This window comes from Parus major, chromosome 9 (genome assembly GCF_001522545.3).
Source record: "Parus major isolate Abel chromosome 9, Parus_major1.1, whole genome shotgun sequence".
In the NCBI taxonomy this organism is placed as follows: Eukaryota; Metazoa; Chordata; class Aves; order Passeriformes; family Paridae; genus Parus; species Parus major.
The window spans coordinates 22349853-22364734 of NC_031778.1; the positions used below are offsets into that span (position 1 = coordinate 22349853).

A 14882-nucleotide genomic window follows, 5' to 3' on the forward strand; every position below is an offset into this window, starting at 1 on the left:
AGATGATAAATCAGGAAGGGTTTTTTTTTTTTCTTTCCCAATTTTAAATACAGCTAAATATTTGTAAATGTGGAAAATTCCAGTTCTTACTTGGTGTAAATGATCCCAAGTTTATTTATTTTGATTTGAGCATGACACTGGAGGAGGATCCATAGCCTGGGATATTTAATGTGGTAAATTACAGGACTTCACTCAGTTTAGTACCAGTTTTAACAAAATTAAATCAGCTTTTAGACTTTAGACACTGCTACAGCCTATGGTAGGACACATTAAAAAATACTTCTTGGCCATTTCTGTCTTGATTTGATACTAATGAACAATGAATTGTGGATTAAGGAAATATTAGGAAAGGTTTTCCATGTCTTAGAGTAAATCAATACACTTTATTATAGCAAAACACCTTCTGTGCATCTGCAATGCCATAAATTTATGCCTGGAAAATCAACATGTCCTGCAGTGCAGAAATCAGAGATGAGAAGCTGGATATTCAGTGTCAGTGCTGCAGGAAAGGCAAGGACACAACACCTGAAGGCAAAGGCAGGACGGGAAGGAGCAAAGGCAGGGAAGAGGTGAAATCTGTCCACAGAGCATTGCTGAGACCTTTATTGCAACAATCTGCTTAATTCTGCAGCCTCATTTCCAGGCTGATCCTGAAAACAGGAAATGTGTTTAAAAAGGAAGGTGGGATGCCTGGAGAAGGTATTTAATGGAGACAAAGTCACGAAGCTGAAGGCATTTGGTTTATACCAGCGAGGTTTAGGGGATGACTTCCTTGAAGCCAGGGAAGCACTGATGTGAGAAATCATGTAATAATAAGTTATTAAAAGCAGTAACTCTTCTGAGCCTTACACAAACTCTGAGAGCAGCTCTGGCATCGATGGAGCCCCACAATTTGGGGAATCAAAGCTCCTGGGGGTTCTGTGCTGGTGGTTTCTCCTCAATAAATTCAATCACTGCTCTGACTTGCACTCTCCTGAAAAGACACTCAGGATCAGTCCCAATTCAGACTGAAATTAAATTCAGCCTTGGATATATGCACAAATTATAAATACCTGGAAAGAAACAGATTAAGGATTAAGGCTGGTTAAGTAAAGAATTAGCTCAAAATTAAAAGGAGAACAATGCATAAACCGTGGACTGTAAAATGCCCTGACATTCTTGAAAACCAAATTCTGTATTTCTACACACTTGTATTATGAACCTTAAAAGAATGAATGTGTTTTATTCCTTGCCAGGTTTGTTCCTCTACTTGGAAAACATTTATTCTGCTTCTTGTTTACACTGAATTTAGAATTAATGTGGCTGTTCTGGTTGAGCAAAAACAACCTTGACTTGTATGAGGCATCATTTCATCATGCCAAGATATCTTGTGTAAAAACATAACACGAGCAGAGTTCTCAGAATTAAGCTGGTTAATAATTACAATATAAACAGGTCAAGGATCAAGAGAGACAGTAAATTCTTGTGAAGTGTGTGTAGATTATATTTCCAAATTACAACACTGAAAGGCAGAGCTGTCTTAATGTGCACAGCAAAAGTCAGATGTCCAGAGGTGAAATATTGTGGGCTCAGGGAGCATTTTTCACACACTAATAATCAAAATAAAAATGCCAGTAGTTACTTACATAAAATAATGCACTGCTGGCATTAGTGAAGTATTTCTTAGGTGCCATAGTATTTACTGAAAACCACATTTTCTCATGTGCTGTAGAAATAAACAGAAGTCACAACTGAGAGACTCCAGTTTGGTTTCCTGATGAGTTTTTCAGCCTCAAACCCATTTCCCTGGCCCAGCTTTCCTCCCAGAGCCTGCTCAGACCCTGCTCCCATCCCCTTCCCCCAGGATTTCCACAGGGGAGACTTCTCTGGGTCCCTTTAGCTCTTCTATTTCCTCCAGCCTGGCTCTGAGGGTCACCCCTCTCTTCAGTGCTGGCCATGGTCACCTTTGAGCCTTTTGAGATGTTTAATGTTTCATTTGATGGGAGCAAGAGCATGGTAACAACCAGCTCCTTGTGCTGGGAGCGGTGGTGTGAGCAGCTGGAGCCAGCCCAGGGTTATCTCCTGCTGAACCTCCTTGGGTTCTTCTGGCAGGCCAAAATTCAGGGCTAAATAAATGGCTCAGGCTCCAGGTTTCGAAATGCAGATGGTCAATACACACAGGACTGAGAATGCAATCAGCTGACAGCACTGCAGATCTGATGAGAACCCAACGGTGGTGTTTCTTCAGCTGGAATTATTTTTCAGACATTTTCTTTTCAGAGGTTTTAGATTCAATTAATTTGCTCACAGAAAATAGTATTAAAAAAAACCAAAACAAACCTAAAACAACTGTCTTCTTTTTCATCAGAAAATGGGGAGTGGAAAGGAAAGTATTTCAATGCTCCAGCAGCTCCCTGAGCAGATCCATCCCTTTCTCACTGAGCTGATGCCCCACACTTGAACAGCCAAGCAATACCAGACATGAGGACTGAATAACTGAGTTATTCCAGATGTTAATGCTTCCTTGTTCCCAATAAAAGCAACGTGGAATCTGAATTCCACTCAAATGACAAGTCAACCCCATGAATTAAAACTCCAAATGGTTTTCTGAAACAATTAAATCTACATGTATGTGCTTTTGTGGGGCCTTGGAAAAGATTTCAAAACAAATACAAAAGCCTGGTCCTATCAGTAACAACAAAAAATATGCAACAAGAGGGAAAGTTCTCAGCAAAGTGGGAAAAGCATGGGTGTGCAAACACAGCTGAGCAGAAATGTGTGTGTGGCTCATTCACCTGTTTGCCAAAGAGTCGTTACTTCAGGGCGTTATTTGCAGATGAAAATAGCACATCCTTGCAGTCATGTGGTGTGGCTGGCTCCTTAACCTCCTGCTTATCTGACAGGTTAACCAGCAATTCTGGGCAGAAATAATCTGGTTACCTTGGTAGACAGCTCTTGACCCAGGAAAACTCTTTTATTCAAAGGGAGAAGCAGCCAGACGGGAAAACCAGCTCTCAAGGTTGGTGTTTTTCTGCTTCCTTTTCAGATCCAAGAGTGCTGAGAGTGGGAGAGGTGGAAGTGCTGATGTGATCAGACAGGCAGGTTACAGTGAATAAACCAAGCCCTGCTGTCCCCCTGAATTTCTGGGTTAATTTGGTGCCACCTCCACAGCTCTGGCATTTCTGTGGGATGAGAACAACGCTGCTGGAGGGGCTCCCTGGTGCCCTTTAGTCCTGACCTCTGCACTGTCCCCTCGCTGCTCCCATGGGGATTGGGGCTGGCACCAGACCAGAGCAGCTCAGAGCCAGCCCCAGGAATCTGGGAAAACCATGGAATTGCACCAGAGCAGCTGCTGGCCCTGGGTTTGGGCTGCTCATGGGCAGGGATTAAAGGTGTTAAACAGGAAAATGGGGAGCTCCTCTTCTGTGGGAACCCCAAAGAACAATTAACTGATTGCTGATGGGGAAAAATGCTGTGGTGTTGGTCCTTTCTAAGAGAAAAATAAAGAAAGGAGTCCTGGAAAGATTTAGGTTGGAAGGGACCTTAAAGATCATCTTGGCTGTGGGTGACACCCACTGGATCAGAGACCCAGCGAATGCTCTGGAGGATGGATAATAACTTAAAGGCACTGCAGTACTTCAGTCATGTTCAAATAGAGAGAAATATCACCTTAGACAACCACCAAAAGGACATGCAAACACCTCTGTGTTGTACTGGGGGATGCTGAGAGGCTGTACATAATGTACAGGCACAGGGAAAGGCCAGATTTTCACCCAGTTTGTGTGGGGTCACCCCTGTGCCAAGGGGAACAGTGTGGGAAGGAGCAGAGCTGCAGAGGAGGAAGAGACATCATCCCAATCTAGTGTGGGCAAAAAGAAAAAAAATCAATGTCAACCTTAGAAGCACGCAAGAATTTTGGAGGGATAATTAACATTGTGTGCTGCAAAGTAACAGGGTATTTAAACTTTTCTCTTTAAAGTGTCAGCAGGACATCAAGGTGGAATTGAAATATTTTATATTTCTGTTGCTTGATAGCACTGGGAATTTACCAACCACCAAAAACCCAGCCATGATCAGTGCTCTCACAGCTGTGCTGCAGTTTGCAGCTCCTCTCTGCTGATCTGTGTGTTACAAACACCAGAAATGGAGCACTCCCTTCTGAGCCATCTCCTGCTCCTCCAGGGCACAGGAGTGCTGGCCAGAGGGTTGGGACTTTTCCAAAAGTTTTCCTTTGTGCTGCAGTGGTGCCATGAGAGCAGCAAAGCTCGGGCACTGAGATTTGCCATCACCTCCAACCTGCTCCTTGCTTCTGCTGGAGAGGCTCTGAGATGTCAAGGCTGAGATTTTGGAGGCTCTTGGTAGATAATCCTTGGTCACAGCTCAGCAAGGCCCTGCTCACGCTGCTGCTTTGGGGTTCAGCTTTTCTCTTTTCCATGCATTTGTAACCCTGCAGTTCTTTCCAGAACTCCAAACTCCACACACAGCGGCAGCTGCTGCTTTCCCATTCTGGGCAGACAGAACAATTCCTCCCCAGGCCTGGCAATCAAGGACACCTCAGTGCCCCAGGCCCCAGCAATGGCAACAAAAGGGAGCTGGGCCAGCAAACTTGGGCTAAATGCCTTCATCAGCTGCAGCTGGAATTGCAGGATTGACCCCCAATGTGCAAATGNCAAAAGGGAGCTGGGCCAGCAAACTTGGGCTAAATGCCTTCATCAGCTGCAGCTGGAATTGCAGGATTGACCCCCAATGTGCAAATGGACCAAACTTGTCAAAGTGTGAAACCCGTGAGCCGTGGGACATTTTGGGTGCAGCCCCTGGGGGGCTTCCCCTGCCCTAAATGTGCCTGGAGGGCCCTCAAGAAATAGAAATAGAACTGATTTTTGTTCCCTTAGTTCTGTCTGGCCTCTGTTTTTAGGCAGTCCTGATAAAGGCATCGATATCCCAGAGCTTTAGCAGTTAAAAATTCCAATTATTAATGTAACCTGCCTGACAGCCCTGAGGAGTGGCTCTTTCCTCTCCTCCAGCTTCCTCAGGACACAGAAATTGTGCTCAGGTTTCCCCTTTTCCCTTCCCTTTTCTGTCCCAGCTGACCCCAAGGGCACCTGCAGCAGGCAGGGCTGGCACAATTAAGTTAATCATTACCTGCTGCACTCAGGGAGCTCAGCTGATTAACACCTGTGATCCTGCACTGCTGCTTGCTTCAGTCTGCATTAATCCTGGGATTAATCCCATTTTATGGATCTGTGCTCTGGGCCTTGGATCCTGGAGAAGCCAGAGCTCCTCATCTTCTCAATCTCTGCAGAAACACTTTCCCATAAGCAGCGCTCCTGTTTCACTGAGCAATAGCAGCAAATCACTGCATTTCTAAGAATTCTGAAATATAAAGTTCCCAGGCTTTCCCAGCTGTAAAAGCCCCAGAAAGGCTTCTCTTCCCTTTTCTACACTCGCCTTTCTCTGCCAGAAGTGTGGCTGTTACACAGCAATTTTCTTTCCATGTTTTTAAAGTGGCTGATTTTAATTTGGATGTATTTTCCCCCTGCAAATCCTTTCAGTCAATATGGAATTACAGAAAGCAGCTTTTTGAAAAGAAATTGTATCTGGAGAAGTTTCCACTGCGTGTGTGTGTTTTACACAAATTATTTATATTTTTATGTCTTGGTGGCACTATCATTTTTGATGACCTGTGCTCTACCAGCCTGACCTCAAAGAAATAAAATGGAAATAACGATGAAATATTTTTGATCCTTCCACATCTTTCAAATAAGGACAGGGTGGATAAAGTTTACTTGGATGATGGGGGGAAAGTAGAATTTTTTTTACCCCCCAAAAATAGGTTAGAAGATTACATAATATTAGAAATGTGTTTCCTTCATATTAGTGTAACACAAAGAAAGGCAAGAAATCATAAAATTTATAATAAAAAGAGATTTATGTAGGTTTACCTGGAAAGGGCAGTGAAATTTCCAGTCATGAGTGACTGTTAAATGTTCTTCCATTTGGGATCATCAAAACTTCCCAGCTGCTAATCTTGAATAGAAGGTGAATTAATTCTTTGCATGAGCTACACAAAACATGGAATAAAACGCAATTATTGACTTCAGCTCTCCATTATCCTCGAAAGGGTGAAAACACTGTGTAAGTTGGGAAAGTTCCCAAACACAATTTTAGAAAAATGAGGTGTTTTAGGTGTCCTCCACCAGGCAGCATTATTTATAATGCAAATGAAAACATTCCAGAGTTCCACATTTGTTGGTTTAGGGCAGGAGATTTTCTGAGATCATGACTGCATCAGCTGGCAATGGAAATGAAATATTCAACTTTGTTCTCTGCCAGTCCCTGCTGCAGTGGTGCCTGTGAAATAACACCTCCAAGAGAACTTTTTGGCCGACCATTAATCAGTTTATGTTCTGAGCAGCGAGCATTGATTGTATTCAGGGTTTTTATCTTGCTTTATGTGCCCAGGATGTTTGAGTCAGGTTCCTCTGAGCGCTGTGCCCATGGCAGTCTGTCAGCTTTTGGGACATTGAGCAGCTGAAATGGTCAAAAAGGAGCAGAACCTCGTGCAAAACTGCAACCAAGAGGATGTGCAATAACATCAAACATTTATTTGGGCTTTATCTTTCTTGCCATGAAACACATTAACCATTTTGAGAAAGGTTTTGAGGAATAAGAAGACACTTCTACTGCGTTGTTTAATTATTTTTAACAGTCAAACATCCACCTCTGAATCCATTAGTATCTCTATGGGTAGACTCATAAATCTTCATCTGGATGAAAGTTCCTCCACTGTTTTTTTCCAGTTAGCTCCATTTTCTGCCTTATTTCCATGTTGAACACCTGCACACATGTGTGGTATCACTTAAACCTTCAAGACAAAGTTTACTTTGGATTTAAAGAATCTTTTTGATGCCATTCACCCACACATAACAGCGACATTTTCCACAGCACCAGCATGCTTCTCAATTTTATTTTTTTTTTAATATATATACAAAGGAAAAATATGTTTTATCTACCTTGCAGAGCTTCAGACTGGCAGGATGTTTAAAAGAAAAAAATACCTTTGTTCTGATTTGTGAGAAATCACAAGTAATACAGATTTCCCCCCCTTGGGATATTTGTAATGAAGTGGAACCACAGTGAGATTGAGCTGGCTCCTGGTGTGCCCTGGCTGTCTTGTGGGTGCTGTCACAATTTGAGGCACAGCAGCTCAGGAGCCTGAGCTAAAGCAAGCACAAGGATTTATTGCAGAAGGGAAGTGCAGAATATTTGCTGAGTAAGCCAGGACTTCTTGTGTTATGCCAGGGATTTAAAGGGACAAAAAAAATCCATCCCAGCAGCAAATCTCGGGGCACTCCACATTAACCCCTCTGTATGCCAAGAATTCGATCTTTTTTCTTCTCCTTTGTTTTTCCTATCTCAATGTGTTTTAATCCGTGGCAGAAATTTACCTTTTACCCTGAGTTTTCAAATTTCCCTGGTAGGCTTTGGGGATGGATTGGGTCAAAAGCCTTCTAAAACCACCACTGCATGATCTCCCTCAGATTGCTTTTATTCCTCCTGATAGCACTTGACAGATCTGTGGGGCAAGATTTTGAACCAGTCCAAAGGGAGGGAGAAGATTTTCCTCTCTTTCCCCACTATGTAGATATTCTGGAGTTTAATACTCACATTTATCAGCCCAGCTGAGACTCTGAACTCGACATAGCAGGAGCTGCCTGTCGATAATTTAGACAGGAGGAAATCTGGGAATGTCCAACATATAATTACCCTCTTTGTGAAAGGACAGATTCACACCTCGACAAAACAGACGGGCAGGAGCAGGCTGGGAAGGGCTGCTGTGGATTTCAGGAGCTAAAAGTCTCATTGTACCCTTATTTTAGCAGAGAAAACTACTGTGCAGCACATAATCTGTGACTGAAGCTGTGCTCTGTAAGCCAGGACAGCCCCAGCTCCCACCTGGGAGCTGAATAACCCAAGTGTGCTCCTTGTGTTCCAGCAGCTCCTGATCTGCTGTATTCCCACCCAGCAGCATGAAATAAAGGGATTCTTCCTCCTCCTTCTTCTTTTCAAGCTGAGCTAAAAGCTTTTCTCTCCTTGGAGTGCTTTGAGGGAAGGTAGGAGATGGTGGGTGTTGCATCAGTTGAGGAGGAAAGCACACGACGTGGAAAAGCTACTCAGCACCAGGGAAAAATCCGAGGGTACTTGGGGAGAAATCCTAAAATCTTTGGGAATATTAACAGGAGAATAAACAGTCAGATGATTTGTGATGTAAATTCAAGTGAACCATCCCCAAATGTGGTTATTTGCTCTAAAGGTTTGGGGTCTCAGTTTGGGTTTGTGTGGTGGGATGGTCTCACGTGCCGTGTCAGAAACCCACAAAACTGGTTTTATCCAATTACCTGCATTTCTGAGGGAAAGAATCAGGACCCAGCCTTGAATCTTTGCCAGGTTTGCTTTTTCCTTTATCACATGGGAGGCTGGCAGGTGGTGGGTTCAAAAGCAGCCCAAAAGGAAGTTTTTCACGGCTCATGGCATTTTTCACTAATGCAATGGAGCTGGCACCAGATGTTCCGGACACTGAATGTTTACAGGGCTGCAAAAAGTGCTCAGGTGAATTCAAGGAAGAAAAACCTCTGGGTGGCAACAGGAGACAAAAACCTCACCTCTTACTGAGATGCAGGTTTTTGTTGGTTTTTGTGTAATCCTGTGCTTGGTCTGCTCCTCTACCTCTGCAAACTTCCCCAACACTCGGAGCGAGTCCAGAGGAGGCCCCAGGATGAGCAGAGGGATGGAGCAGCTCTGCTGGGAGGAAAGGCTGGAGAATTTGGGATTGTTCAGCCTGGAAAAGAGAGGGCTCTGGGGAGACTTTATGTGGCCTTTCAGTACCTGATGGAGCGCCTAAAATAATGGTGGAGAGGGAATTTTTGTAAGGATATGGAGTGACAGGACAAGGGGGAATGGGTTTAAACCAAGAGAGGGGAGGTTTAGATGGGATATTGGGATGGAATTCCTCCCTGGGAGGGTGCCCAGAGCAGCTGGGGCTGCTCCTGGATCCCTGGAAGTGCCCAAGGCCAGGCTGGACGGGGTTTGGAGCAGCCTGGGACAATGGGAGGTGTCCCTGCCATGGCAGGGGTGGCACTGGATGGGATTTAATGTCCCCTCCAGCACAAACCATCCTGGGATTCCATGATTTGTTGATTTACCTTTGATCAGATTCTGCATGGTCATTCTTGAATATTCTCACATTCATGAGAACTGTTATTACTCCTCTGCAATTAGCACATCTCTTTAGTCAGAGTGGGAAAGTAACTCTGGGTCACTCCAGTGTCTGAGGTGCTCAGTCCTGCAGAAACAAATCTGCTCCATTTAGCTATGGTTTACTTGGAAAACGTGCAATGGGAAACCTGAAAACATTGATTTTGTTCAAAAGTTTGCAAGAAAAATAATTAGGTTGGGTATAAACTACCAAAAAACCTGCCAGTTTTAGGTGAGCTGTGCAGTGTTTATATCCTAAGGCTATGCTGATGGCTGATTTACTTTTAATTATTTTATTTATATTGTTTTATTTTCATTATTTTTATGCTTTTAATTTTACCTTTCATTTTTATTGTTTTTCCTACCTGAATTCCATGGCCAGCAAACCCAGCCTGTGGCTTTCAAAGCGAGCCAAAATCAGGGGGAAAAATTCCGAGCTGTACAATCCCAAGTGAAAATGAGTCTGAGGGAATTGGTTTTCCAGGATTTCAGGGTCTTCCCAGACGAAGTGCAGCTCTGGGCACAGCTCTGTGCATTGCTCAAGGGCAACAGCACAACCTGGTGGTTTGTGCTTATTCCAGTGCATCGGGATCTGCACAGGAATTTCCCTTCCTCAGAACCCAGCTCGTTCCTGCACAGGACTGAAGCCTCTTTTCATGAATTCATTTGTAAGATTTCATTTTACCCGAGGTCTTCGGAATAAATAGAAAACAGCAGGCTGCAAGGGCATATGCAAAAAATCAAAAAGATGAAGTAACAGGTCCTTCCCAACATCCCTGATTCTGAAACCTCAAGGTGCTGGAAATGTCTGAATTTTGCTTTCAAGATAATAACTGAGAATAAAATCTTATAAAATGTACTATTCAAAGTTTGGGGGGAAAAAGAAAAGGACAAAAGGAAAGTGTGAGCAGGAAAAAAATTGGAAGTTTGCCTTGCTTTTTCTACTATGACAAATCCAAGGAAAGTATATAATGCATTTGCATAGATTGAATATTCAGACACCAATAATAATATTTATTCCCTTTCTTGTGTGTCTTCAGGGTAAGTGATGTTGGTCAGAGTGCAGCTTCTGAGGTGGAAGTGAAATGAAACAGGTGGCAAATGTGCTCAGAGAGAATTTTCAAATAAAATTAATTACATTTTCTGTTTTGCCTGGTTGTGAAGCACAGGCTGTGTGATTGCCAGCGATGCAGATGTGGATGCTGAACAAAATAGCTTGCAAACGACACATTCAGATCATTTTCTGATCATGCAGGATGGGACAAAAGCCACAGACTGTGACTACAGAGGGGTTTCCAGCCCAGTGCTGCTGCTGCTCCTGACACTGGGCAAGGCTTTTTCATGGAATAACAATAATAATTTCATGGAGTAATAATAATTTATAGAATGGTTTGGGTTTGAAGGCACCTTTGATTTCATCCAGGGCCACCCCTGCCATGGGCAGGGACACCTTCCACCATCCCAGGTTGCTCCAAACCCCATCCAGCCTGGCCTTGGACACTTCCAGGGACTGGGAGTTCACAGCTTGTCTGGGTTATTTAAACCAGAGACTGCTCAGTCCTGCCTAACTTGATACAAAGAACCTTTGATTTCACCTGGGTGGCTTTGGAGCTGAGAGCAAAGGGATTTTCAAAGGACTGGAGGACTGAAGTGCTTTGGGGCAAAAGGCAGGTTATTTTTATGCAGTGAATATTCCTATAGGATTGTCTCCCCACAGGAGTGCTGAGCTGTGTCACTGCTTCCTCCGTGTCCTTCAGCTCAGCCCGTGGTTGAGGAATGACTCACAATCACTGTCAGGAAAGCACTGGAGTCCAGTGGAGGTGTGACTCACGCATTCAAACTGACTCTTAAGCGTTCTCTTAAGCTTCACTTATCTTATTGCGACCCACTGTACATGAATTCTGCTGAAATTCGTGAAAATACTTGTAATTCTGCTTTGGTTTATGACCAACAGCTGCTGTTCACAGCCTTTCCCTGGTCCCACTGAGGCACAGGGAGCTGATGGAGTTCCTGAATCCCTCTGGAGCAGCCATGGGAAGGATGCTGAGTTGTGCCTCAGCTACCCATAGCCATGGACAGAAAGCAAAGCCCTGAGATGGAAACTGTCCCAGCTTCCCACACATCCTGCTCCAGGCTGGAGAAACCAGAGTGGTTTTCAGATCTCTAAAAATCCTTGGCAAGCACAGGGATGTCAGGTGTCCCTGCCTGGCTTGGTTTGATCACTCTGCAGTTATCACCCATCAGTTCAGACACTGATTTGTGTGGATGCCTGGATGGAGAGGCTCAGGTCTGCTGTGGGTGTGGGGCGATGCCTGGGGCAGCACTGACAGGGTTAATTCTCTGCTCTCCTTCCCCTGCTGGTTCACAAAGTTATTCCATGTTTTCACTTTAGCACAAAGGATTTGTCAGCAGTCGTTTAATGCAGTACCAGGGACACCTTCCTGTCATGGAATCACTAAGGTTGGGAAAGCCCCTCAAGATCTCCAGTCCAACCATTCCCTCAGCCCTGCCAAGGCCACCACTACACCATGTCCCCAAGTGCCACACACACATTTTCTGAACATTTCCAGGGGTGATTCCATGTCCCTTCAGCCTTCCAGTGATGAAATCTTCCCTGTTACCCAGCCAAACCTCCCCTGGGGCGTTCCCTCTGGTCCTGTCTCTTCTCACCCGAAAGACAAGACCCACCTGTGTATGATGCCCTTTCAGGAACTTGTAGAGATCGAGGTATTGACAAATGAGTCTCAAACACCCACTCAGAAAACAATCCCAGTTTTCCTGCTGAGATAAAAGAAAATTCTCCTTTTTCCATGCTAACTTGAGGGATAATGGAGAGGGGCTGCACTGTGTTTGCCCCCAAAGTGAGAGCTGCTTGCAGCACACACAGATGGTGAATCATCTTTTACCCAGAGGAGAGCAAATTCTGTAGCACAAATTCACTGTGTTCCCATATTTGTCCACCAAATTGTGTTCTCGTTGCTGTAAATTTTGTATTAAACTATTTAGGTCAGCTTAAATTTGGAAAGCAACAAAACAAGCACCATTTTTTGCCTCATTTACATGTCTGTGGTTGTTGTAACACGGTTTGCTTTCCTAAATTAAAGTGATGCAAGCAGTCTGCCAGGGAAATGAGCGGCGATATTTTTTGGTTATGTTTTTGAAAAGCTGGTTGTAACTCTCAGTCATTAACCCAAGAATAGGTGGACACGTGGTGAATAAAAATTCAGATTTCTCCCAGCATGCACTGGATTTGTGGACGCTCTGGTTTGAAGTTTCATGATTTTCCTGTGAATGAATTGCATTTTGAGTCTTTGCTTAATGGTTTAAGCGTTTCAAGATCTGTGATGCTGTGGCTAAGGCCTGCCTGGTGGCAGGTATTGTCAGGACCCAGGGATGACATTAAAAGCCATTAATAGCTCCATGCTGGGCTCTGACATGATGCAATCCAGCAGCTGCCCCGTGGAGAAACACTCCAGGCATCGTGTCAAAGGGACACAATGCTAATAACTGGGTTAGGATGGATTTATTCCATCCTGATGGTGCCAGAGCCCTTCCTGTGCCTTGGGAATGGCTCCTCCTCACGGCCTGCCCTCATCCCACCTCTCCTTTTCACTGCTGACGAGATTCCAGCTCCTGCCAAAAGCTCCAGCCCCCATTTCTGGCTGGCTCTGGCCCAAGCAAACACCTCCCTGCTCCTCAGTGGAACATTTCCTCACAGCCCTGTCTGCTCCTGCTGCCTGACATTCCCGTGGGGAAAGCCTGTGTGTGCTGACAAAAGCTGCTCCGTGGGTTTCCCTGGGTGCCTCCCACCTTTCTGCTCCCACCAGATGCCACCTTGTCATGAATTGGAAGGTTTTTGCCACTGAGGCTGCTAATAGCTGACCCTTCTTGCATGAATCCAGCCATGGAGAGGCCCAGCACAGCTTTCCAAGGAAAAGGTTCTGGTTCTGTTAGCACTGCAGGCCTTCTGCTTTCTTTCTTTCTTTCTTTCTATATTTTAAAATTTGTATTTTTTTGTATTTTGTATTTTTTTCTCCCACTCTGGAGAGCCTCTGTGCTGATCCCAAAGACTGAATCCCCATTTCTCATGCACCAGCTGCTCAGCAAAAACTAAATTCCCCCTGCCCAGGCACCCATCATGTAACACCTGTCTCAGCATTAGCTGAAAATCATTCATGTGGTGACACCCTGGGATCACCTAAGCTCAGGAGAACAATGATTTGGGAAGCAGAGAAAGAGCTGGATCCATTTACTTACATTCCCTTTAGTCAAACATCTTGTTTCCTGTCTCTTCTGGTTTAATTATCCCAGCAACATTTGATAAATTTTACTCCATGCCCATCTTCTCTGGAATAGCTTCCAGGTTTCTCTATAAAACACTCAGATTCAGTCCCTTTCCTATCTCATGTGCCAATAGTTAATTTCTGTACAGGTTTTTATTGATTGCTTTTCTTGGTTATTTTATTTTGCTGTTTTACGGCTGCTGTTAACATTTACTGGAGGAATTATTTCACTCTCTGCATGGAAGGACATCACTGCAGATATTTTGGCAACATGAATAGTGACTAAAATTTGGGGAGGGAGGTGTGGAATAAAAGGAGGAGGAGGAGAGGAAAGGCAGCATAGGAGAGTGAGTAAATTACTTTTCCCTTTTGGTTAAATCCTAAGCACTGGTAGATGCCCTTTTTGTGGGGAGGGCAGCTCATTTGTGATACAGGTACAAATGGGCTCCATCAGAGAAGCAACCCCACAGGCACTTCCAATTCTTTGTGTGACACTGAAAACCTCCAATGTTTTCAGCAGCTGCTGATGGGATTTACTCTTTTTTACTTTTATTTTTCCTTTCCTTTTGCGCGAACACGGAAATTAAAATCACTTGAACGCTTTCACCGAGCAAGTCCTCGCCATCGTGCTTCATTCCTCCAGGGGCTCTGGGAAATAGACTGAGAGCCTTTGCCAGCCTTAATGACACGGTGATTCTGCTTTATGGGAGCTGTGTTCCCGCAGGAGAGGCCAGGGAAGGCAATCCGTGTGGAACCCAGCAGCACCCACCACCTGTGGGCTTCCTCCAGCGTGAGCAGGTCGTTGCCTTGGCAGAAATGAAGGCACGGGGGTTTGTGCCATGAGGTTCCATCTGTGCTTTCTGAATCCCTTTCCAGGCAGAATCCTCCCTGCAGCCTTGGCTGGATTGATTGTTGTGCACACAAGATGCACAGCTGTGCTGGTGGCTCCAAGAAGCAGCACTGGCAGCTCCTGGGTGGGCTGATCCCAAGTGGTTTTCCTTCCCCAGGGGGTGGCTGCCAGCTGAGGAGCCCAGGAATATTCTGCAAAACATCTCTGTGCTTATTGCCTGTAGTGACTTCTGGAAAATGCAGCCTCTGAATCCCAAGGGCTGACTTCTGCTTACTGTGGAGAAGGGATGGAAATGATGCTTTTATTCAAGATTTCCATCAAAAGGCGCTTATTTTTGGTGATATATTGAGAGAAAATCTAGAAAACTGCAGCTGTAAAAAAGTGGGGTATTTAAAACAAACCAAAAAGGATGGTGCTGTCCTGAACCTCTGGGTGTCTGAACGCAATCCAGGCTTTCCTTATGGTCTTGGGCACATCTTTCAATTTCCCTTTGGTCTGACAACTTAAACAGAAAG

General features: G+C 44.6%; 1 protein-coding gene across 1 annotated transcript in view; it reads left to right on the top strand.

Annotated features, from left to right (window-relative positions):
- The first annotated feature begins 2847 nt into the window (after positions 1-2847).
- The window catches only part of BCHE (butyrylcholinesterase), a 45398-nt gene continuing 33363 nt past the window's right edge, over positions 2848-14882 (top strand). Inside the window, exon 1 of the mRNA XM_015638267.2 lies at positions 2848-2998. The gene's annotated coding sequence lies outside the window, so the exon portion shown is untranslated. The remainder of the gene's footprint in view (positions 2999-14882) is intronic.